The sequence below is a fragment of the Ambystoma mexicanum genome, chromosome 3q, assembly GCF_040938575.1.
Source record: "Ambystoma mexicanum isolate Mex_15411 chromosome 3q, UKY_AmexF1_1, whole genome shotgun sequence".
NCBI lineage: Eukaryota > Metazoa > Chordata > Amphibia > Caudata > Ambystomatidae > Ambystoma > Ambystoma mexicanum.
The window spans coordinates 421,301,361-421,321,962 of NC_090926.1; positions in this window are offsets into that span (position 1 = coordinate 421,301,361).

Genomic DNA, 20,602 nt, shown 5'->3' on the forward strand with positions numbered 1-20,602 from the left:
TCCGTGGGGATTGTTGTTGTGTGGATGTCGGTGCGGCCACAGTCATATGAGTCTACCGCAAAGAGATCTTGGAAATCCAAGAAAACTTGTTTCAACTTTTGCTTTTGTTCCAGAGTCACACAGGCGTCAGCTAGGTTGACTCTTTCTTCCACCATCTGCCTGAAGCCTGGAAAGACTTCTGGTTTGGCTATTTCAGCGGCCTCCTCCAGCTGGGTGGAGAAGTCCCTGGTCAGAGTGCTGATTTGGACCGGAGGCTTCAGGTGGGAAAGGCAGCCCTCATGTACCTGGAAAATCACCTCATCCGTCCTGAAGTCACACGTCACATCTTCCTTACCATAGGGGCAGGAAGTGTACACCAGGAAGTTCCCCCCATGCCGGGTGAAAATCCTGTCTGGTGTTGTATTGTCATCACTGTCACTGTCAAAACAGTCCTTGGGGATTGGTCCTAACAGTTCATTTACTAAGTCGGTGGAAAAATGTCGGTCATCGACCGCCATTCCAATAATGGTGCCTGCGGCTAGAGTAATACTCTTTAAGTCGCTGTTATCCACCTCTATTGGAATGGTGTCATGTTCTATGTTGACTAATGGTGTTGGGTTTACCCCCAACCCTTGCTGTTGGAGAGAAGCATTTAGATGTATGTAAGCATCAGGGTTTTTCAACTCTTGTCCCCTTTTAACTTTCACTTCCAGGGAGAATTGTCGGGTCCTTTCTGGGATGGTGACTTCCTCTTTAACCTGAATTTCAACTGCATAAGGTAGCAATTGAGCTGACCTAAATGCTTTTTCTGGATCATCAAAGCCCATGGGATTATCCGCTAATCGGGACCAAGCTTTGAAGTTTATTAGGTCCAAACTAATGGCAAAGCGATTGAGAATGTCACTGCCTAAGTAAAAGGCGGCAGTGACGTCTCGCACGACCCAACAATTATGGACTATGCTCTTGTTGCCAATGGAGATTTTGAGCATACACCTGCTTGGCAGGAGATGTTTTGAATTGGGTGCTTCCAGGTCCATTTCCCATTTGTCTATCAGTTTGAAGGTGGGAATGGCTGGATCTTTTGGAAGTTGGCGAAACATGGCTTCGCTGATGAAGCTCTTACCGTTGTTTACACACACTCGAGCGAGAACAGAGTCCTTCCCATCATTTAACTGAACAGGGATGAACAACTGCTCTCCAATTTGCTGAATATCAGCCAGGCTTTGAGCTGATTTCACATCTTTCTGGACTATAGGAGTGGGAGTTTCAGATTGTGGATTGGTATAGAATTTCAAAGTGTTTCCTTCCAGCGTGGAATACCACTTTAGACTGGAAGGAAGGTTGATTTTCAGAAATAGAGAGGACCCCCCATCACCAGTCTGTTGTCCTACTGCTATGACTGTCACGTCTGGAATTTGGTTGTTCTGGAAGTGAAATTCTACTTGGTCAGATTTTTGTTCAACCATGTGGCAGGTGCCGTTTAAACTAACATGGTTGACACTCTGTTTTAATTTTATCGGTCGGCTAGTCTGGGTCCAGAGGACCTTGTTTACGCAATCTATTAGGGGTGACAACCTTCTCAGGAGGTCATTCCCTAGTAAACAAGGGGTGCCCTCTGGGGTCACAACTATGACCGGGTGTTTCAACTTATGTCGCCCAATTTTAATGTCCAAATCTGCCGTCCCCTCGACGGGAATTTCCTTCCCGTCAAAGTTCTGTAGATGTCCAGGAAGAGAGGTGAGAGGAATTTGGTAATTCTCTCCCCTTCCTGCATTCAGTTCGTCAAAGGCCCTTCTGGACAGAAGGGTAGCTTGAGATCCCGTGTCCACCAGTGCCGAGATTGTACCCTGCCCCTGTACTTGTACCGGGGCATAATATCTTCCCTCCTTCTCCTCAAGGGGGCACAGATAATGCACATTTTTGGACAACTGGTGGGCTAACTTTCTGGTTTTGGACATTGCTAGCGAAGAGATTTGGGCAGAATTCTGTGGAGAGTCGTGGGAATCTGAAAGAAAAATTTGGCAACTGGAGATCAGAGCCATTGTGGGTTCCCCTGGTTCCAGTTCTGGGCCGCCCCCCCCTTTTTGGAGGCAGTCCCCAGTATGGGTTTGAACCCGGGGATTTCCTTGCTGTTGGTTCTGGGATGAGATGGTGGGCGGCGGTAGCTCAGTCTCCACATCTCCCCAGTCTGGATTTGCATCCCTAGGGACCCATTTTTCTTTGGGAGGAGTTCCCCCCTCTCTGAAGGAGAAGATCCTTTTCCCAGGATCCTCTGAGGATCCCTCTCCCTCAAATTGGAAGACCTGTACCTCCTCCTCAAACTGAGTCTGTTTGGGTCTTTTGTTTCTCCTACCCCCCCTCTGCTCCTTAGGAGGCAGACTTTCAGGGGCAAGAGATTTTGTTTCCGGTTCCTGGGTTTCCAGGGGCTGTTTACAAGTGAGGAAGGAAGCTTCCTCCAAGGCTTTACACCCCCCTTCCCCTTGTGCCTCCTCCCTGGGAACCGGTGAGTTATCGGGGTGCTGCCCCCGTCATTGTTCTGGAGCACCAGGTCCAGAGTTGGGTGCGTTCTGCGCCGGCATGCTGATCTGAGGGTTCTGCTGAGCCCTCAGTATATGACCCATATCCCGCGCCATGTTTTGAACCTGGCGCTCTAACTGGGAAACCCGCTCAGGCTGATACGGGGCCCTGTTTTCTCCCCTGGGCTGATCCCGGGAAGGGTAGCTATCCCTCCTCTGGTAATACCCCGGGTTGGGAAGATTTGGGTACCCCTCCACCCTTGGCCTCCCCTCTCCCGGATTCAGTGGTCTGGGCTCAGGGAATTGGGGAAAGAAGGATGGATGGTTTTGGGGCTGAAAGTTGGGTGAATACCTGGGGAAAAAGTTCTGCCCAGGATTTGGAGAGTTTCTGCCCTCCGGTGGGAAGTTAGGAGGGAAGTTCCCTGGGTTAGGTGCTTGGCTGGATCCCCCCCTTGGGCTGGAGGAGTCCACACATAACCCAGGATGGGTCTGTTTCCCTTGTAACGGGGACTTACATAATCAGGAGAGCGAGGGACCCGATTTGTGGGGCTGCCTCCCTGGCTCCCTGTCTGTGACTGGCCCGAGGACCTTCTGGGCCTAGCATTATTAGGTGCAGGTAGGTTTTTAGGCCCCCCCCATCTCCAAATCTAAAACGGGGGTGACCTTTACCTCTGCCACCTTGGCAGCAGCAGGGGTGGTGTTGGCTTTGGGGTTTTTCTGGGCATTACTTTTGCTATCTATCGGTTTCTGCACCTCATAGATCCGGGTAGCCTGTTCAATGACCCAATCTAAGGATCTTTTCTCGTGAAAATCCCTCACAAGCTGGGTCATGATGTATTTGGGCAAGGCATGGAAAAACGTATTTATGAACTCTCTACTATCTGTGCGCACCCTTCTTGTGGTCTGTGCAAAAGCACGCTTTAACTCCTGCACAAATTCTTGTGGGGCCTGATCCTCCCCACATTGCAAATTGTAGGCTGCCTTGCGAGCCTCTTGAGGATTTCTGTGAACAGAAAAATGTTTCAAGATGGCCGCCTTATAGGTGGACCATCTTAAATGATTTTGGTCCTCCAGCCCCGCAAAGAAACTGGAGTATTCCGGGGAGAAGGTCCACTTTACATATTGAATACAGCTTTGGCTGTCCTTCAAATGGAAAGTCTCCATCATTTGTTCAAACAACTCTAAGTGCTCCCAAACAGAATACTTAGCGTTCTTATGGTAAGGCGTGATGACGCTCCTGATTGCCTTAATCTGCTTTAAGGGGTCCTTCAGCAAGGCCCTTTTTGCCTTATTGGCCTTTTTGGTTCGGGTAACCCTTGTCCATTCATCCTCGGACTCAGAGGCACTGCTCCCAGAGGTTCCCGTCTGTTCCTCCAGGTTTTCCCGGATTCTGCGAGCCTGGGAATGGCTGGCAGAATGTGGGGACCTGGTCTCCTGTGTCCTGCGCAGTTCAGAGGAGTCTTCAGATTCCTCCTTGCTGCCAGGATTTGATGGGTACCCCCTCCACTGACCTAACTGGGCAGAGGTTTTCAGGATGCCCTTAATGGGCCTACTCTCCTGGGGTTCCCCACTGAACTGTACTGTACTTGGGTGCCCATACCCGGATGCCCACCCCTCCATTCCTGAGTGGTACTGGCCTATGAGCCCCATACTTTTAGCTGGATAGTAATCTGCCATCCCTGTGGCCCTGTGCTCATGTGCACCAGGGGACATGGGGGTGGCAGAGTCCAGGGACTGAGAGGTATGAGGGCCTCTGGTACTAGGGCTCATGAGGTTATGCTCCGGAGTTTCCATTTCCCAGCGAACCTCATCTCTATCCGCCCCTGCTCCCTGTTGCAATGCAAGAGCCTGCATTTGTGCCTTCAGTTCCTCTGTTAAGGCCTTACTCGACTCTATCAGTTTCTCCTGCATCGCTACCTGTTGCTGGAGCCTATCATTGTGTTGACAGAGGGCCTCATTCTCCCTCTGTGCTTCCTGGTTGGTCCTGGAGAACTGGGCCAGTCTTTGCTGCAGGAGGTTTACCTCCTGGGCAATGTCCCTATTGGCCTGCTCCTTTCTTGCTAGAGCATCCTCCACCCTCCTGGTGTGCTCTAACAAGTTCTGGTGTTCTTTTTGGAGGTCACCCAGTCCCTGGTGGGCCAGGTGATTTTCTTCCATTTTCCTTTTTAAATGGCAGACTTCCTGGCCTAAGGCGTCCCTTTCCTGACTAAGAGCCTGCATTTGTGCCGCCAGGTCGTCCCTTTGCCGTTGAAGGGCACCAGCTTTTTGGCGCTCCTCATCAAACTCTGCCTGGGTATCCAGGTCTTTCAAGATCAGCTTGTTGCTCTCAACCTTCACTCTATCTAGATGACTTTGCAGGGTGGCTACCTGCTCCGTGCATGCCCTGTTAAAGTCTAATTGTTGCTCCAGCTTTTTCTGGCTCTGCAGTAAGGAGTCCAAACTGTCTTGGTGCTCCTTCTGCAGGGCCAGAAATCTAGTATCCTGTTCTACCTTTTCCTGTTGCAGCACATCCAAATCCTTCTTTATTTTAATGATGTGCTGCCTACTATCATCTTCTGACTCCTGGCTCCTCTGCAGCCTCTGCTCAGAAGAGTCCAGATCAGATTGGGCCTTCTGTAATGCCATCTGTTGCCTATTTGCCAGATTTTGGCTTTCAGCACATCTATCCTGCATGTCTCCCATGTATAGGTACAGGTATGCTGCTATCCTGGCAATCTTATTGTGTTCCTCTTTGGCTTTAGGAGCCATATATAGCTCACTCAGGGCCACATGTAAGGGACCCTGATCTCTATATATATCTGACCCTGTTTCAGTGACCTGTTGTGTGATGGCCTGCAACCACGCATCCTGGCCCTGTTCGGTCCATTCACCTCTCACGAATAGCTTATGCAAGAGGTGCTCTCTGGCTATTTTCATGTCTACTAAGGTCGTCATTCTAGAGATTGGTCTCTGTCCTGACTTACAGAAGTTAGTATTTTATTTTTGCAGAACAGAACTTTTCTTGGAGTGTCCCTTTTGAGGAATGCTTCACAGCGTAATGCAGCGTGGTGATCCGACCGGATGTATGTATCCCGTCAGTTAGCACACTGTATTAAGCTGCACAAGTGGTATTCTAACCCAAACGTCCGGCTCGAGCCCCCAATTTGTAAGAGGATTCAATTCAACACTACAGCTAAGTCAACGCCTAGTCTATAATACTGAATGAAAACCCTTATTGATATATCTTTATGTCCAGTTCATGCGTTCTGGATGACTACCCTTATATAACACCCCTCTCTTGGAAACCCCCTGACCCCACTGAGCCAAGAAGTAGTTCTGTTTTGCAAGTTTAAAAGGTTTATTTGATAATTTAAAATATATATATATCACACTTTATAATAAATTAATAATTGAATAGCACACTTAATCTGATATGATAAAGATCAACAACGGAGAATCTGGCACTAGCACACTTCTTATAATCACTAATGAGTTGACATGAAATGGATAAGGTAGCACACTGGTAAATAGGAACAAAAGTATAATGTGGTAGAGGATGCTTTATGTAAGCTCAGGTGGATGCAATATTCAATGAATGCAGTACAGAAAATACTCAATATGATTTCAACCAAACAATGTAATCACTTTTCTCTGGCAATCCCCTCCCCCCCTTGATGCAAGGCAAGGAAATGGAAGGAAAACACACAGTTCTCAGAAATGCAATCAGTGTAAATCAGTTCACCCCAGCAAGCTTACACTACAGAAAACGGATAGGAGTTTTGAAAACACAGGCAAAATGCTTTGATATGTGCTAGCAATGGATGAGAAATATGCTGGAAATGCTTTTAATTCCCTTTCAGAGGTTCAGGGTGAGTGGTATCTAGTTAATATTAGTCCAGGCTCACACTAGCAATGATGCAGGGATAGTTAGCAGGTTAAACGAATTTCTGGCAAATGGAAGGCAAGCAGCAGCAGTTTTTACATGTGAAGAAATTTGCAAATCGCGGCAAAATTCGCGGATGCGCCGAGCGCTATTACAGAGGAACCACAAGGAAAGCCTAGGATCTCATCTTCCAAATGAAAGTTACTGCAAGTCTCTAGCACAAACGGTTGCGGAGATATGAGCGATTAAATAAAGGTCGTTTTTCAGATTTGAAATTTTAAAGTTCAAAAAGACACGTGCAGCTTGCAACTAGAAAATGACAAGTGACAGCTTTGCAAATGACAGGTGACAGTTAGGAGACAGTTCTACTTAGATTAAAATAGGATTGAATTATATTATTTTAACTAGGAGATTGGTTTGGTACAGTTTGGCGGTACTCACAAGAGATTTTAAACAGGAAGGCGGCTTTGTCACGATCTGGTCAACAGGTCTGGACTTCGGACGGTCTCTGGGCACAGCGTCTGGTCTCTGGAACTGCTCACAGCATCGGGGTCAGCACTCTGGATACAATGGACTTTTCTGTGCTAGGCACCGGTTCTCTGGGTCGGGTCCTGCCTTCTCTTTGGATATTTCTGTCACCGGGTTCTTGCAAAAGTTCTTGGCAAAATTCAGACGGCTCGCCCGGCTGTCTGAAGAGTTCAGTTGCAAAAATATTTTGAGGCCTGCTGACAAATACTCTTGCTGGCAGTGGCCTTTCTGGTTAAGGTTCTGAAGTCTCTGTTTATCTTGGAGTCTAAGTGTTGGCTCTTTGAAGATTGATGGAGGTAAGTATGGATTTTTCCGGCAGAGCGTCCCGCTGCAGATGGAATTGAAGGTCCCTATCTGTCCTGTCTGTCTGCTTTTATGTGTTTAGAATGTGGGTGTGTTCTAGTATCACTGACCCTACCTCTCTCTCAGCTTCTAATTGGTCAAACTTCCATTTATCATTTGATTGGGGAATGAACTGTGAGTCAGAGGGATGTCATTTTATGGCTTGCAGATAGGACACTCCTCTGTCAGATTGCACACATTCTATATTTGATAATAAAAGACATATTTCACAGTTACACAGTTGCTTGAAATTACATATACATGGTGTGGCTGAATTTAGCCATGTCTCTGTCCAAATCTGCTGTTTCTAAGAGCTTGCATTCAGAAATGGCACATAATTGACTTTTTAACTGATTTTTCACTTTCTGACATTGACCCAACTTTACATACATGTGTGCAGGGAGTATGGACATTAACTGATGAAGTTTCAGACTTTTAACATGCATAGATTTAGAATTATATCCACTTTTCCGCTGACACCCCCCTGAACATACCACCGGTTCTAAAAACCTCTTAAACTGTGGGCAGAAAAATCACAAGAATTATGGTATCATTTTTAAAATTTTCACATGTCCGCTCTATGAATGATCCATCTTTTTAAAGTTATGTTCTGGCTCCAAAGGGGTGTGGTTTCCTCTCAGCACAAGGTAGAAATACTGGTTTATCCAGTTCTGCCAAGCCAGCTTGCTCTCACAGGCAGTGCTCCTCTCCTTTCCTCAGGAGGAAGCCACTTTTTACGACCATTTACGACTCCTGCCAATAAAACCTTTGCCTGAGTCAGGAGAGGCTCATTGTTCAAGAGGAAGCCATTTATGATCCTCTCAATAAACCCTCTGCCTAGGTGAAGGGAGTTGCATTGTTCACTCTCCTGCAGAGCACAGGTAATTCAATTATCAGATAGATGGCATATCCTAAGTGTGAGCAGCAAAAGGGCAGCTAGGCCTGGGAACACAGCTGTGACTCAAGTTTCACTCCTGATGGGGGTAGTTGCCAGGCAGAATTGGAATCTCTTTAAGCCAGTTTCAGATAAAATGTCATTTTTTGTTCCCCAGTTCCTGCATTCAAATAAAACTAAACATTTTTACATATGCCGCTAGAATGCTGATTCTAAGTTTAAACTATAACATTTAAACAATTGCAAAGGCATGTGACACCAAACATAGGTCACTCATTTAATCTAAACATTTTCGATTTTAGTGTCTTTAAATCCAGTGCAACTTAAACTGCTGACTCCATAGCAGTTTTGTTATAAGCACTGTTTTGGGCTCTTCATTTCCCAGATTTTGTAAGCACACAAAACCTCATTCTGCCAAATGTCTGCTGGTGTTCAGTGAATATTTTGCACATGTTGCAATGTTTAAAATAGACACTTTGGCTTGCCTTCAGAGGAACACAGGGTGGTTTTAAAACGCCGGCTTTTGGATAGTGGTGAGTACTGGTACTGCACCCATTTTTGGGATTGAAGAATGAATTCCCCACAATTCTAGGTTGCATTTGGCAATCAGCATTGCCATTCCCAATGGTTTCAGACTACTGTGCGGGTAGTCCAATGGTGGTTTTAGGCAGTGTCCTTCTGTGCCCATAACATCGGCAAAAATGGGTGGCAGCCTATTCTTCCTGCATTTCCCTGTGCATTTTCTGGGAAGCTCTGGCCATCATGATGTTTTCCATGTCAGTACTGCACAGTTTTGAGGTATGGCTCGGATGCATGGGTAAATACATCCCACAAGCGGCACCTGCCAATGCTTGTCAGATTGAGGAGCAAAACATCACACACATGATTGGAGGCAGCAGCGTGCAGGAGACACCATCCAATGCCTGGAACTCTGTGAGTGTTATGTTTTTCTGGTCCGACCAAATACTACAACAAATAAATCTAGCATACTTTTTTAGAATAAAATGTCTTTGAAATCGTTTTTCAAGTACAATTCTTAAAAATCACTAGGCAATTAGAAGCTTTAGACATCATTGTGGTTGTGACAATGTTTTGGCGGTATTCTTATTTGAAAACGCCATCTCAGTAAAAGGCCGAAGAAAATCTATGTGACCACGTTTCATGACATGCATGCACGTGCCATTTCTTGTCGGATCGAGGCGCATTGGATACAATTATTCTCTTGAGGCATCAGCACGGAGAGAACATTCAGACTTTGTAAAATAGTGTGTCTTCTTTCCGTGTCCAGTCCACATGCTTGTTGCTTTTGCATGATTGCCTTAGAAATCAACGCTGCAAATGGAATGTTTTAGGAATCTTTTAGAAAAGAGAGTGCCTTTGGTCTTTTTAACAGAGTATGTCATCTTTGTGTGGCCAGTCCACATACTAGAAAACTCTAACCATTATTTGCAGGCATGTGGATATTATATTCAATGGCTGCAGCTGAGTGTGTCATCCTGACATGTTGCTTGCACAAATAGAGATATTTGGAGGCGGGAGGATATTATTTTCAGTGGCTATAACTGAGTGCACCTTCTAAATTCCAGGGAGGAAAGAACCTCCGGTAATCTCCATTCATGGCTTAAATGAACGCTCCGTCGCTTGTCAGATGGAGGAGAAGAGGATCATGGGATGTTCTGGAGGCAATGGCAGGGATGCTGCATTCTGTGTGTGCCATCTTTGTGTGTCCCGTCCACGTAGTCTTTGATTGGTAGAAAAGTCATATAACAATGTTAGCTAACAAAAAGTCCGAGAAATCGTTGTGGAAATGCAATGTCTTGAAATCAATTTTAGACCAGAGAGTGACTTAAGAGGCTTTAATGGGTTATGCCATTATTTTGTGTCCAGTTCACATATTTGTTGCTCGTGAAAAAAACCTCTTAGAATTATTTGTGGCCTTCTGTAGAATATATTCAGTCAGTGGGTCATTTTTAGATGGCCCGTCCACATACTTGTCACTTCCATAGAAACGGCTTGGAATTCTTGGAAGGCAGGAATAGCTTATAGTCAGTGGCTGTAACTGAGAGAACCGCCTGAGAACCAAAGAGGAGAGAACCCAAGATATCTCCTTGTCCAAAATAAACACACTTTTGGAGTATTTCTACAAATAAAAAAAATGCCTTGCAAAAAGCCTTAAACATTCTTTTAAGCCAGAGATTGCATGCAATGAATGTTCATGAATGAATCATCTTTCTACGTGGCATAGAAAAGTCGTATAAGTCTTTGGCAGAAAAAGATGACATTCAGGGGCTATAACTGAGCGTGCCATTCGTGTATGGCCAGTACATACGTGTTGCTTCTCGAAAAGTCTTAGAATTCTCTGGAGTCAAGAGTAGGACATATTATCACTATCTTGAAAGCATACATGTCTGGAGCACCTAAGCATCTAAAGGAGAGCAGGAGGCCTGCTGCTATAGGATGCTTTACACCATCCACTGCATCTGCTGACTGCACCAGTGGGAAGAAATGTGCATGGCAAATTGAAAGCATCAAGGTTGCATTCATCAGAAACTGCTGTACAAGAAATAGTGGTACACACTCAGGTATCGCTGCCAGAGAAGAAGGTGCCATTCACGGACTCTGGGGCTTTAGGGGGAGGTGAGGTTTGACTCTGCTGATGACCAAAGACTGACAACACTTAGTGATGAGGGGTATGATGATCTAGAAGACAGAGTCACAGGGCAGAGGAACATGATAAGCCTTGACAAACGATGAATAGTCTAAAGGATCCTGAATGAGACGAGCGAGGAGAATCAGAACATGTTTACAGAGCAGCGGGGCTTTAAGTGAGCTGGGGCTAGTCAGGGCAGACCCCTGGCAGTCTCCCAAAATTGGCTGAGTTGGGAGAGAGCATTTGCCAGAGAAGCTGGGAGGGTTGTGGTAGCGAAAAGCACTCATAGGCTAGAGAGTGCTGATTGCTTGCTTGTATAGTGATTAGTGACATTTTGCAATACACAGAATAAAATGCATTATACTTTGAAATGAACTGATTACTGTGTCTTTGTGATTCTGCTCTATTTTTGTTTACATAGACCTCATAGTGCAACATTTCTAAATTCACAGACCCTGAGGAGATGAGCGAGGAGAAACAGAACAAGTTCACAGAGCAGCAGGGCTTCAAGTGAGCTGGAGTTAGTCGGGGCAGACCCCTGGCAGTCTCCCAAAATTGCATCTGAAATGGGGCCCTGCCGGGGCTCCCTAAAGTTCCCTGGTAGCGCAAGTCCACCTTTTTTCTAAAGCTTGAAACTCTTGTGCATTAGGGAAAGCTTCAGGCTTTAGAACAAAAGTCTAAACTTGTCTTTAATTGTGTCCCTGACCCTACCAGGCACCCCTTTGATGCAGTGATCATCAGCCACGCACCCTAGGTGAGAGGGTGATGATGCTATGCAAAGGAGTGCCTGTCAGTGGCTCTGTGCCGCTATTAAGAGTCAACACATAGGCCACTCAGCTTTTGGAAAATTAGGTCGGGGCTGTCACAGGACGTGTCTGCAAAGGGGAGTGGCCTAACAGGCAGCATTCAGGTCATATACGTGATGCCTCTTAATTTCTACACCAATCCCCTGCAAGGCCATGCTACTTTGCGGCCATGCCCCCCAGTAAGAGACCTGGTCGATTGCACCTGCCACATAAAGCCCTGAGCAGCAGGATATGAGAATGTTCTGTTTTCCACCCATCACATCCGGTGAGTCTGAGAATGTTGATGATGGTAATGATATATATGATATATATGACAGGCAGCAGCAACATCTGATCCTGGAAACCACGGATGCCAACACGGAAGATAATGCCAGAGTTATATATCTGGGAGAGGTGGACAAAGCTAGTCCTCCCTTTGTGTACAGTGCATTTCGAACCCAATCTGTAGGATCTGAACATTCTAAATGTCAGTATGTGATCATCACACCAATGCCTGCACCACGAACTCCACCTGCACCATTTTAGCAGCCAGCTATGAATGATGGATCTCTTATTTGCCTTCCTTGAAAATCCACAGTCTAGAATTATTTCAATAAGGACAAAGATCCCAGAGATACCATTGCCTCCGAACAATCCCCACAGTGGGACTATCCCAGAGCGCCAGGTCAGATTGTTGGAGCATGGCCAAAAATATAACAGGTTGAATGACACATAAAATATGCTGCATGTCAGACTGTGCTTGTCCACCACAATCCTGACTTGGTGGTAATTTTGGCTACTGACCTCTTGCCATATGTTTGTTGTCAAAAACTCTACTTTCCACTGGTTCATGACTGTACAGTTGGTCACCAATCAAAACTGTTTTTCTAGCTTGCCCGTACCAGAATTGTACTACAAGGTATATCATGTAATTTGGTAGGCGCTTGATGAGTCAGAGGTTCAGAAAGTCCACTTTACCATAGACATATGAGCCAGTAGATAGAGCATTGACTACAGAGCTCTGGCTGCACATTAGGGTTCCTGCATTACCCTGACAGTTGAGAGGTGTTTGGAGACCTAATAAACCTAAAGAAAAGCAGGCCATGTATTCTGGCATGAGCCACTATATCTATGCATGGATTTGAGGACAGAGGCCATAAGGGAGTTGGCATGAGGACGCAGTTGGAGGAGATGTTAGCAAAGGGTCTAAAACCAAAACACCTACAACTAGGCATTGTTGCTATGATCTATGGGTCTAAGATACCTGTGCTCTATGAATTGGCAAGAACCAACATCATCCTTGCTTTGCACATGCCTTTCGCCTTGAAAATGTGTGTTGTCAGTCTAGGAAGGACAGGTTTGTCTTGGCTCATTATATCAGAACACTTTTCAACTGAGACTACCGTTCAGGAAATGTATTGCATCATTTGTAGGTGTGCAAGAGGTATGAACTACAACACTTTAAGACCCCAATTACCACCAGCTTGAATGCTACTTTTCACATGTTGTATTGCCTAACTGAACAATGCCATGCCATCAGGGATTATTGAAACAGGAAAATGCTTTACACCAAGACAGTGACTGCAGATAGATTATATTTCGTGCATCTTTGACCTTTTGAGGATTCCATCAAGTGTGCTAACCAGCTCATCAGTCAGTGGGGTACTGTCACTGGTGAACCTACCAGAACTAAGACTATTCAACATGTTGAGGCATGATGTTTTGACCTATGAGGCGGATATAGAGAACCTGTTTTTGGATGTCCTCTCAACCATTCAAGTGGAACCATAAAACGTCAATTTGGAGATCAAACCCAATACCTGTTTAAATGGTTTCTCTACCACCTGGTGAGGATCAACGTGTCTGACTGTCAGCTGCTTGAGAACTTGGAAAATCTGTTAGAATGCAACACAGTTCAGAGGTTCAAAGATACAATGATGCAATGATGTAATGGCTGAAAATGAAATTTCATGAAGAACAGAGTTGGGAAGAACATTCATCAACCATTGTGCTCAGCACACCACCACCAGAGGTATCAAGGGCATAGTCTTCTTCATCATCAGAGAATGCATTGCTGTTGTTGTCTACACTACCTGATATATCTACTATGAACACTACTAAGAATGATATACTGGAAATGAATATGTGAGATACTAACCAATCACGTATCCTCAAAGAAAAGGGTTCTAAAAGATCATCTGCTCAGATGGTGGATACATTTCCTCTTGGCACATCTGACTCAACTAGTGATGGTCCATTCCAGTACTATTTCTGTAAGTGCTCTCTCTGGCCATCATCACACGTGATAGTTGCTATTGGATTCCAAAGTTGTGCCCCTTCCATTACACAGTCTGATTGTGTGTTTAGTGTGTCTGGGGCTATTATAGCTGATTATAGGAGAAGCTGAGCAGTGTTCCATATTGAACAATTACCATTCATTAAAATGAACAGCCACTGCAATGAGCAATTCCACGTCAAAATAACGAGTCATAGCTAGTGTGTCCGATTCAATGCTGAAGACTAAACGCCTACTTTAAGTCACACATTGACATGTGGAGCAGGGCGAGTGTCAATGCTGCAAGCATTGAGGAGGAAGTGGGCTCCACCGAGAAGATCAAGAGTGCAGCTGAGGGCAATAGGGAGGTACATCAGGACAAGGCTTAGGTGTAGGACTAACCCATTGAGGTACCTCATCAGGTAGTGGACCCACCTGAGAGGAATGTGGTCTAAGAGGTAGTGGAGGAGGCGGCACAAGGAGTGGTCCTGGGTGCAGGACTATTCTACTCTGTCACCAGGAAATACCATTAGGGGGCGGTGGAGGAGGTAATCTGCCTGGTGGGAGGCAATGGGAACAGGTTCAGGTCGGTCAGAAGAAAAGGACAAGGGTCATACCTTGGTTATGACGGTCATGAGGAACCACGTTTGCCTTTAGAGCCTCTTGCTGACCTGGCTATGACCATCAGCCCCTCCAGAGGTGGTGGAAAGGAGAGTCATGGCTATAGCTCTTGTACGGACCAGGGTCCAGCTGAACACAATATCAGGCACTCTTTACCAAAACCCCTGCACCCTTTCAGGCAACCCAATCAGTGCCATTAACACAAGCACTTGTGGCAAGCAGCAGGCTCCTGTTGCTGGCACTGCCCAAACAAGAAACGTTGCTGGACTCCTTTGTTGTCACCATGAGGCATTAAAGGACCTATTGCCTTTATTCATAGGGTCAGTTAGCTGGAGGATCTGATTAGCGCAGTGGTGGCGGAAAACATAATGAGACATACGGTTCTCCACCACCCTTCCCTCCTCTAGGGCATTGAACAGGGGGAAGGACTGAGACAGTTATGGGGGAGGGACTAGCCTCACAGGTATACTCCTAAACTCAAGAGTGGTAAGGGTTTGTAGGATTGCTGGATAACTTTAGGAAATGCATTCTGGGAAAACTTGAGAACGGTTGTGGGTGGCTGTTCTCTATGATGAAGTCTGTGAGCGTTTGTGGGAAATTGCATTCTGTGAGAGAGCCAATAACTTTAGAGGGTGGCAGTTTCCTATTAGAGAACCCAGTACCTTTAAGGGATGGCTTAACCCTATAAAAGTAACCGAGAATGTTAGTGGGTGGCTATGCACTGTGAAACCTAAGGGGTCGCTGCACATTCTGAGAGAAGCCAAGTGCTACAGTGGGTGGTGGTGCCCTGTGACTGAACCCAAGGAGATTAAGGGGTAGTTGTGCCCGAACTTTAGTTGGGGTCTGTGCCCTGTGAGAGAACCCAAAAACCTTAGTAGGAGGCTGCACGCTGTGGGATAATTTGAGAACTGTAAGGGGTGGCTGTGCCCTCTGAGAGAACCTGAGACTTTCAGTGGGCAACTCTGCCTTATGAGACAGTGTGAGAACATTTGAAAAGTGATTTGATTATCACAAAATGCAAGTATTCCACAATATTCCTTGCACAATAAACAGCAGCATGTGTAATTCAAAAGCAGGTCATGGCCTCTCAGTCACTACTACATCTATTTGAAACAGCCCTATTCCACTTATCTGTGTTTGAAATATACCATGTAACAAAACATCCTCATTACTTGAGATGGAGTGGTGGTGATGGGTTAATGTCATGCCATAGTTTTCCGCAATGAAGTGACTGTTCATTTGTATAACTCTTATCCGGCGGTTGGAGACAATATTCCCAGTCACACTCAAACATCTCAGACTGCACACTGACAATGGGGAAGCTAAAGGATTGAACAGCACCTTGTACAAGTGCCATTGGACAAACAGGCCACTTGCTGTACCCAATATCGTGAAGGGTCAATATCTCTTCCCTTGTGTTGTGTTCAGTAAATAGGCATCAGGCATAAGTTTGGCTTAAGGTCCGCTGTCTGTTACTGTAGATGACCCCCTCCATTTACAAGATGTCCAAGTCACTATGGTGTGTGTTCAACAAACTTACCTCCCTGTAGGCCATGTATTCCTTCTGTACTGTAAAATATGTCAAAAAAGTAATGTTGGGGCCACTTTGGAATGTTTAACTCCAGATATCTCGCTACAGCTCCAGGCCATATAAATCTGCTAAATCCACCTCTGACTGTCAGTCACGCACACCCTCTCCACATCTGTTTTCTTACGCAACTACTTTAACTCCACCCCAAATGATTAACCCTTTCCTAATCATGCCTCTATGAAAGGTCACTGAGGGTGAAAAGGAGAGGCAGCCACGTGACTCGAGGAATTAGTGGGAGCATTTGTCCAGGCCTAATACTGGTGATTGATGCACTCAGTGCAGTTCCCCAAAATAGGTCCAATATATGTAGATATAATCTGTTACCTGTCCTGTGGTCCACATATCCATTGTCACATGAATGGTGTGCATGACAGATTCCTACCAGGATTTTCTGATTGCCGCTCCAAGTGTCTATGAAGATCAGGCACTGCAGCAGGGGGTGGGGTGGATATGTGTGGCAGGCTACCTGATATTTTGCACAAAAAGCTTCTCCAAATTCTCAGGGCAGGAGTTGAACTGACCAGCGTCCTATTGCAAAATGAAACCAAGTAATGGTTTGTTAGGCACATTGTAGAATTGTTGAACAGTCTCAATGCTCGATTTTTTAGGAGTAGGCTGTACAAATCTGCTGCAAGACTTACTGCTAGTCTCATTAAATGATGAGCATGAATGAGCAAGGGTAACATGTATGTGACAGTAAAAGATCTTTACTGGGGACATTGGGTTGATGCCCCGCTCACATGATGATGATGATGTGTTTCAACAGTTTCTTCACCAGCACTATTCTTTGTCCATAAGGACTGTAGCTCCAGACGTTCCAGCAGCCAACCATCTGTTACTGTTTTCCCCATGAATTCGCAACCCCCTCATTTACTGATTCATAAGTAACCGTAGAGTTCCCCAGTTTCATAATGTGTGACTGCCTCCATACGATGCCTATATTGTTCTGCATAGTGTGTAGCTTGCATTATGATAATTTGTCATGTCAATAGTGAAACAACCCGAATCCATAGAGGTAGCATTTCCCACACTAGCAAATTCAGTGACGAGGCTTCCTTTTTGGTTGTGGTGCAGAGGGATTCGGCACTGGACAACAGAGAAGAAGCGAAAGCCTTTGGTGTTAATAGGTCACAGTTTGCTTCTGTAACTGGGTTTCCACTGCAGCTTGGACTACTCACCCTAATCTGGCTTCATTTCTTTTAGTTGGCAAAACATGGCATAGATGCGTAGTACAGATCTACTTTGCTTTTGTGTTGAGATTCTGTGGTGTCTCAGTCGCACTCTCATGTGCAGGACAAACAGCAGCTGTCAACATGCAAGCAAATCATTCATTCTTAAAAATTCCTTTCTGCAGGATTTACAGAGGTCCAATGTGAGTCCCTCAAATCATCATCATCATCATCATTGTTAAGATGGATTTCTGAACTCTGACCTGGAGGGGCAGAGGTTCAGAAGGCCAGCCTAGTTTCTTGGAACAGGGTAACCTCTGGACAAGCCAGATCAATCAGGGGAGCGATGGCAGCGGTCAAGACTAAGTCTCAAGAGGGGTGAGGGTGACGGAAAGACCTCAATGAGCACACAAAGCAAGGACACTTACAAATTACTCCAGACAGGTGTTATATTAAAAATATAGACACATTTTTTACAGGGCCTTTGTAACATCGACCATAGCAAAGAATCATGATAATACTAAAGTAAACCAACACATCACCATCAATACTATATATATAAGACCGCGGGGTCCAAGGAGTTAGGAGCACATAATATGTAGACCACCTAGATGGGGAGGAAAACAGGCAGTGCAAGTAATCATTAGACCCAGTTCGACATCTGAAATACACCTAACTAGGAGGAAGCCCGAGCCCTACGAAGAGAGGAGCCTTATGCTCAAAAGAACCTGCACGCGCTGGTGCCAATTGACAAAAGAGGGCCTCTTCAAGGATATCAGGCAGTTCAGGAAGGTGAATGAAGCGATGCAGAACAAGTCCCCAATACTCAAGCAAGGCCTCCACTTGTGGGCAGAGGCAGAGTGAGAGTGCGGGATAGAGTCGCTATTTCGCAACAGCGGTAGAAAAGAAACAGGCTTCTGCGCGAGGGGCCAATGGTTGGGGTATGGACTACTCACCAGTCCCCGACACAGGCAGACCCAGACTTCTCCAGTTCAGTTCACATTGCTGGCAGGTTCAGCTGCGATGATCAGGACGTCGTGTAGATTCTGCATAGCAGGATGCAGGGTCGAGGGTGTCCCAAATGCAGCAGACGAGCACAGGTTTTTACCACAGCAGGGCAACACGGCAACTGCGTTTACTCTGGTCCGGGCGCACTCGTCTCACTTCAGACCTGGGAATGCCAAGTGTACGGAATTCGGTGTGAGGGTGCCGTGGACGCAAAGCAAGCAGTAAACCAAGTTTCGAGGGCTTCCCCGAAACGGCAGCGGTGACAGAGCAAAGCGTCCTGCGTAAACTGGTTAGCCCACTGGTTGGCCCAGGGACCCTTCCGAAGAGGCTTATTTGCAGGGTTTGATGACGGTGCCGGGAATAGTTGATCCCACTATTCCAATGGGTCGAAGCGCCTTTGCAGACCTTCTAGGATGATCAGATGCAGAGGGGTCTCGCAGGACGACAGCAGTTCAGGGTGCCAAATCTTCAGCGGGTCACCAGCGGTTCCTTGACTCAGCTTCTTGTTGCAGGATACTTGGCTCCTTATCCCTTGTTCGGTGTGAACTCAGGAGATCGACATGGTAGTGGTGTTTTCAGCCTCCTCTTATCAAAAGTTCCCTTCGCGTCAAAACGGAGAGGACCCAATGGGAGATCTGCTCACAAACACTCACACCATACGTGGACCTATCACGGACCACAGTGGTCCCAGGCATTCAGGACACTCTCTGGCACTCAGGATGTGTATTGGGAGCAGACATCTCAGCCCACATCCTGAAGGCACACACAAGGCATGCAGAAGCCCGCGAAACCGTTGTGGTTTGCGGGAAAGTGCATGACCAAATAAGGACTGCACCGGGTCGGCTCGACCTGGGGAAAGGTGAAGGGGCAAGACGGCCAGCGGACAGGACAAAGAACCTTGTGGCATGGCCATTTTGGAGTCAGGCCACTCATTTGTGCCAAACGCGGTAAGCGCCGATAACATGGCGAAAAAGGGTTCAAAACACAAGAGAAACGATAGCTGCCACCAGTCCTGTCCGTGACACACTTTCACAGTTCATAGCAAGTCCAGCGAGAGTTTCTAGGGCCTTTGGAATGACTAGAGACCCAAGAGCGCGGTAATATAAGTTACGGTGCACTCTTGTTTCATGTTGCACAAAAGCTGCAACATGAGGAAAGGACTAAGGGAAACAAAGTCTCCCAGTACTGACTGTCTTAAGGGCATGTCAGTTTCCCCATAAGAATTGAGCGAAAGCCCAGAGGAGTGCGGCGGAAGGCTGCGCTTCTCTGGCAAAGTCTAGATCAGGGTGTAAAACAACAGCAAAATGTTTGGGGGTTGCCACATGGAGGGAAAATTACATACAATATGAAATCTTTCCTAACAATCATCACCATCACCTGGAAAAACCCAAGTGCTGACATTCATCACCATCACCCTGTGATGAATGTCAGCACTTGGGTTTTTCCACGCTTTTTCCCCCATTCCTTCTTTTTTCAAGAGGAATTTTCTTTCCTGCAATCACAGATGGGCCTTCTTATTTATTTATTTTTTAATTCTTATGCCTCATCCTGAGACTGTAACTTATCACTGAATATTGTGTTGTACTGTGGAGACCCCTGACCGGTCCATAGAGTCGGGAATTGCTCCAGATTATTTGTATTTGTATTTGTATTTGGTTTATATATAAAGCGCAACCAGGCCCAGTGGCATACGGGCGCGTACATTTTTTGGTCATGTTACATAAGAGTACAGTTACATTAGCAAGCAGTAGGCAACAGTTACAATAGTTGCGGTTACAAATAAATACATACATTGGTATTACAGGTACAAGCATACATGTTGCAATTAAGGCGGTGGGCCAAAGGTGAGACAGATAGTAATATTATTTACAATATGTACAGTGGGTAGGCAGTAAATCTAAGCTCTCGGATGTTAAGCTGTCAATGTGTCCAGGTCAGGAAGCCAACATTTGGTGTTGCGTTTAAATAGGTTGAAGGAGGTTACAGACCTGATTGGAACAGGTAGTGTGCTCCATAGCTTTGAGGCTTGTACAGGGAAACTAACTCCTCCCGAGTTATAGAGTTTGAATCTTGGTACAGACATAGTGTTAACTTGAGCTGTTCTAAGTGGTCTTGTAGATGTGTGTGGGGTAAGTTGGTTAGAGATGTATGATGATGCGAGGTTAGCCCTGGCTTTGTGGGTAAGGGCAAGAGCTTTGAGGGATATTCTGTGCTCTATAGGGAGCCAATGCAGATTACGTCTAGTCTCAGAGATATGCGACTTCTTAGGGATGTTGAGGGCTGCCCTAATGGTGTTATTTTGAGTTACTTGTAGTTTGTGAATATTTTTACGGCTAATGCCTAAGCAGAGGGCATTACAATAATCTACTTTGGACAAGACT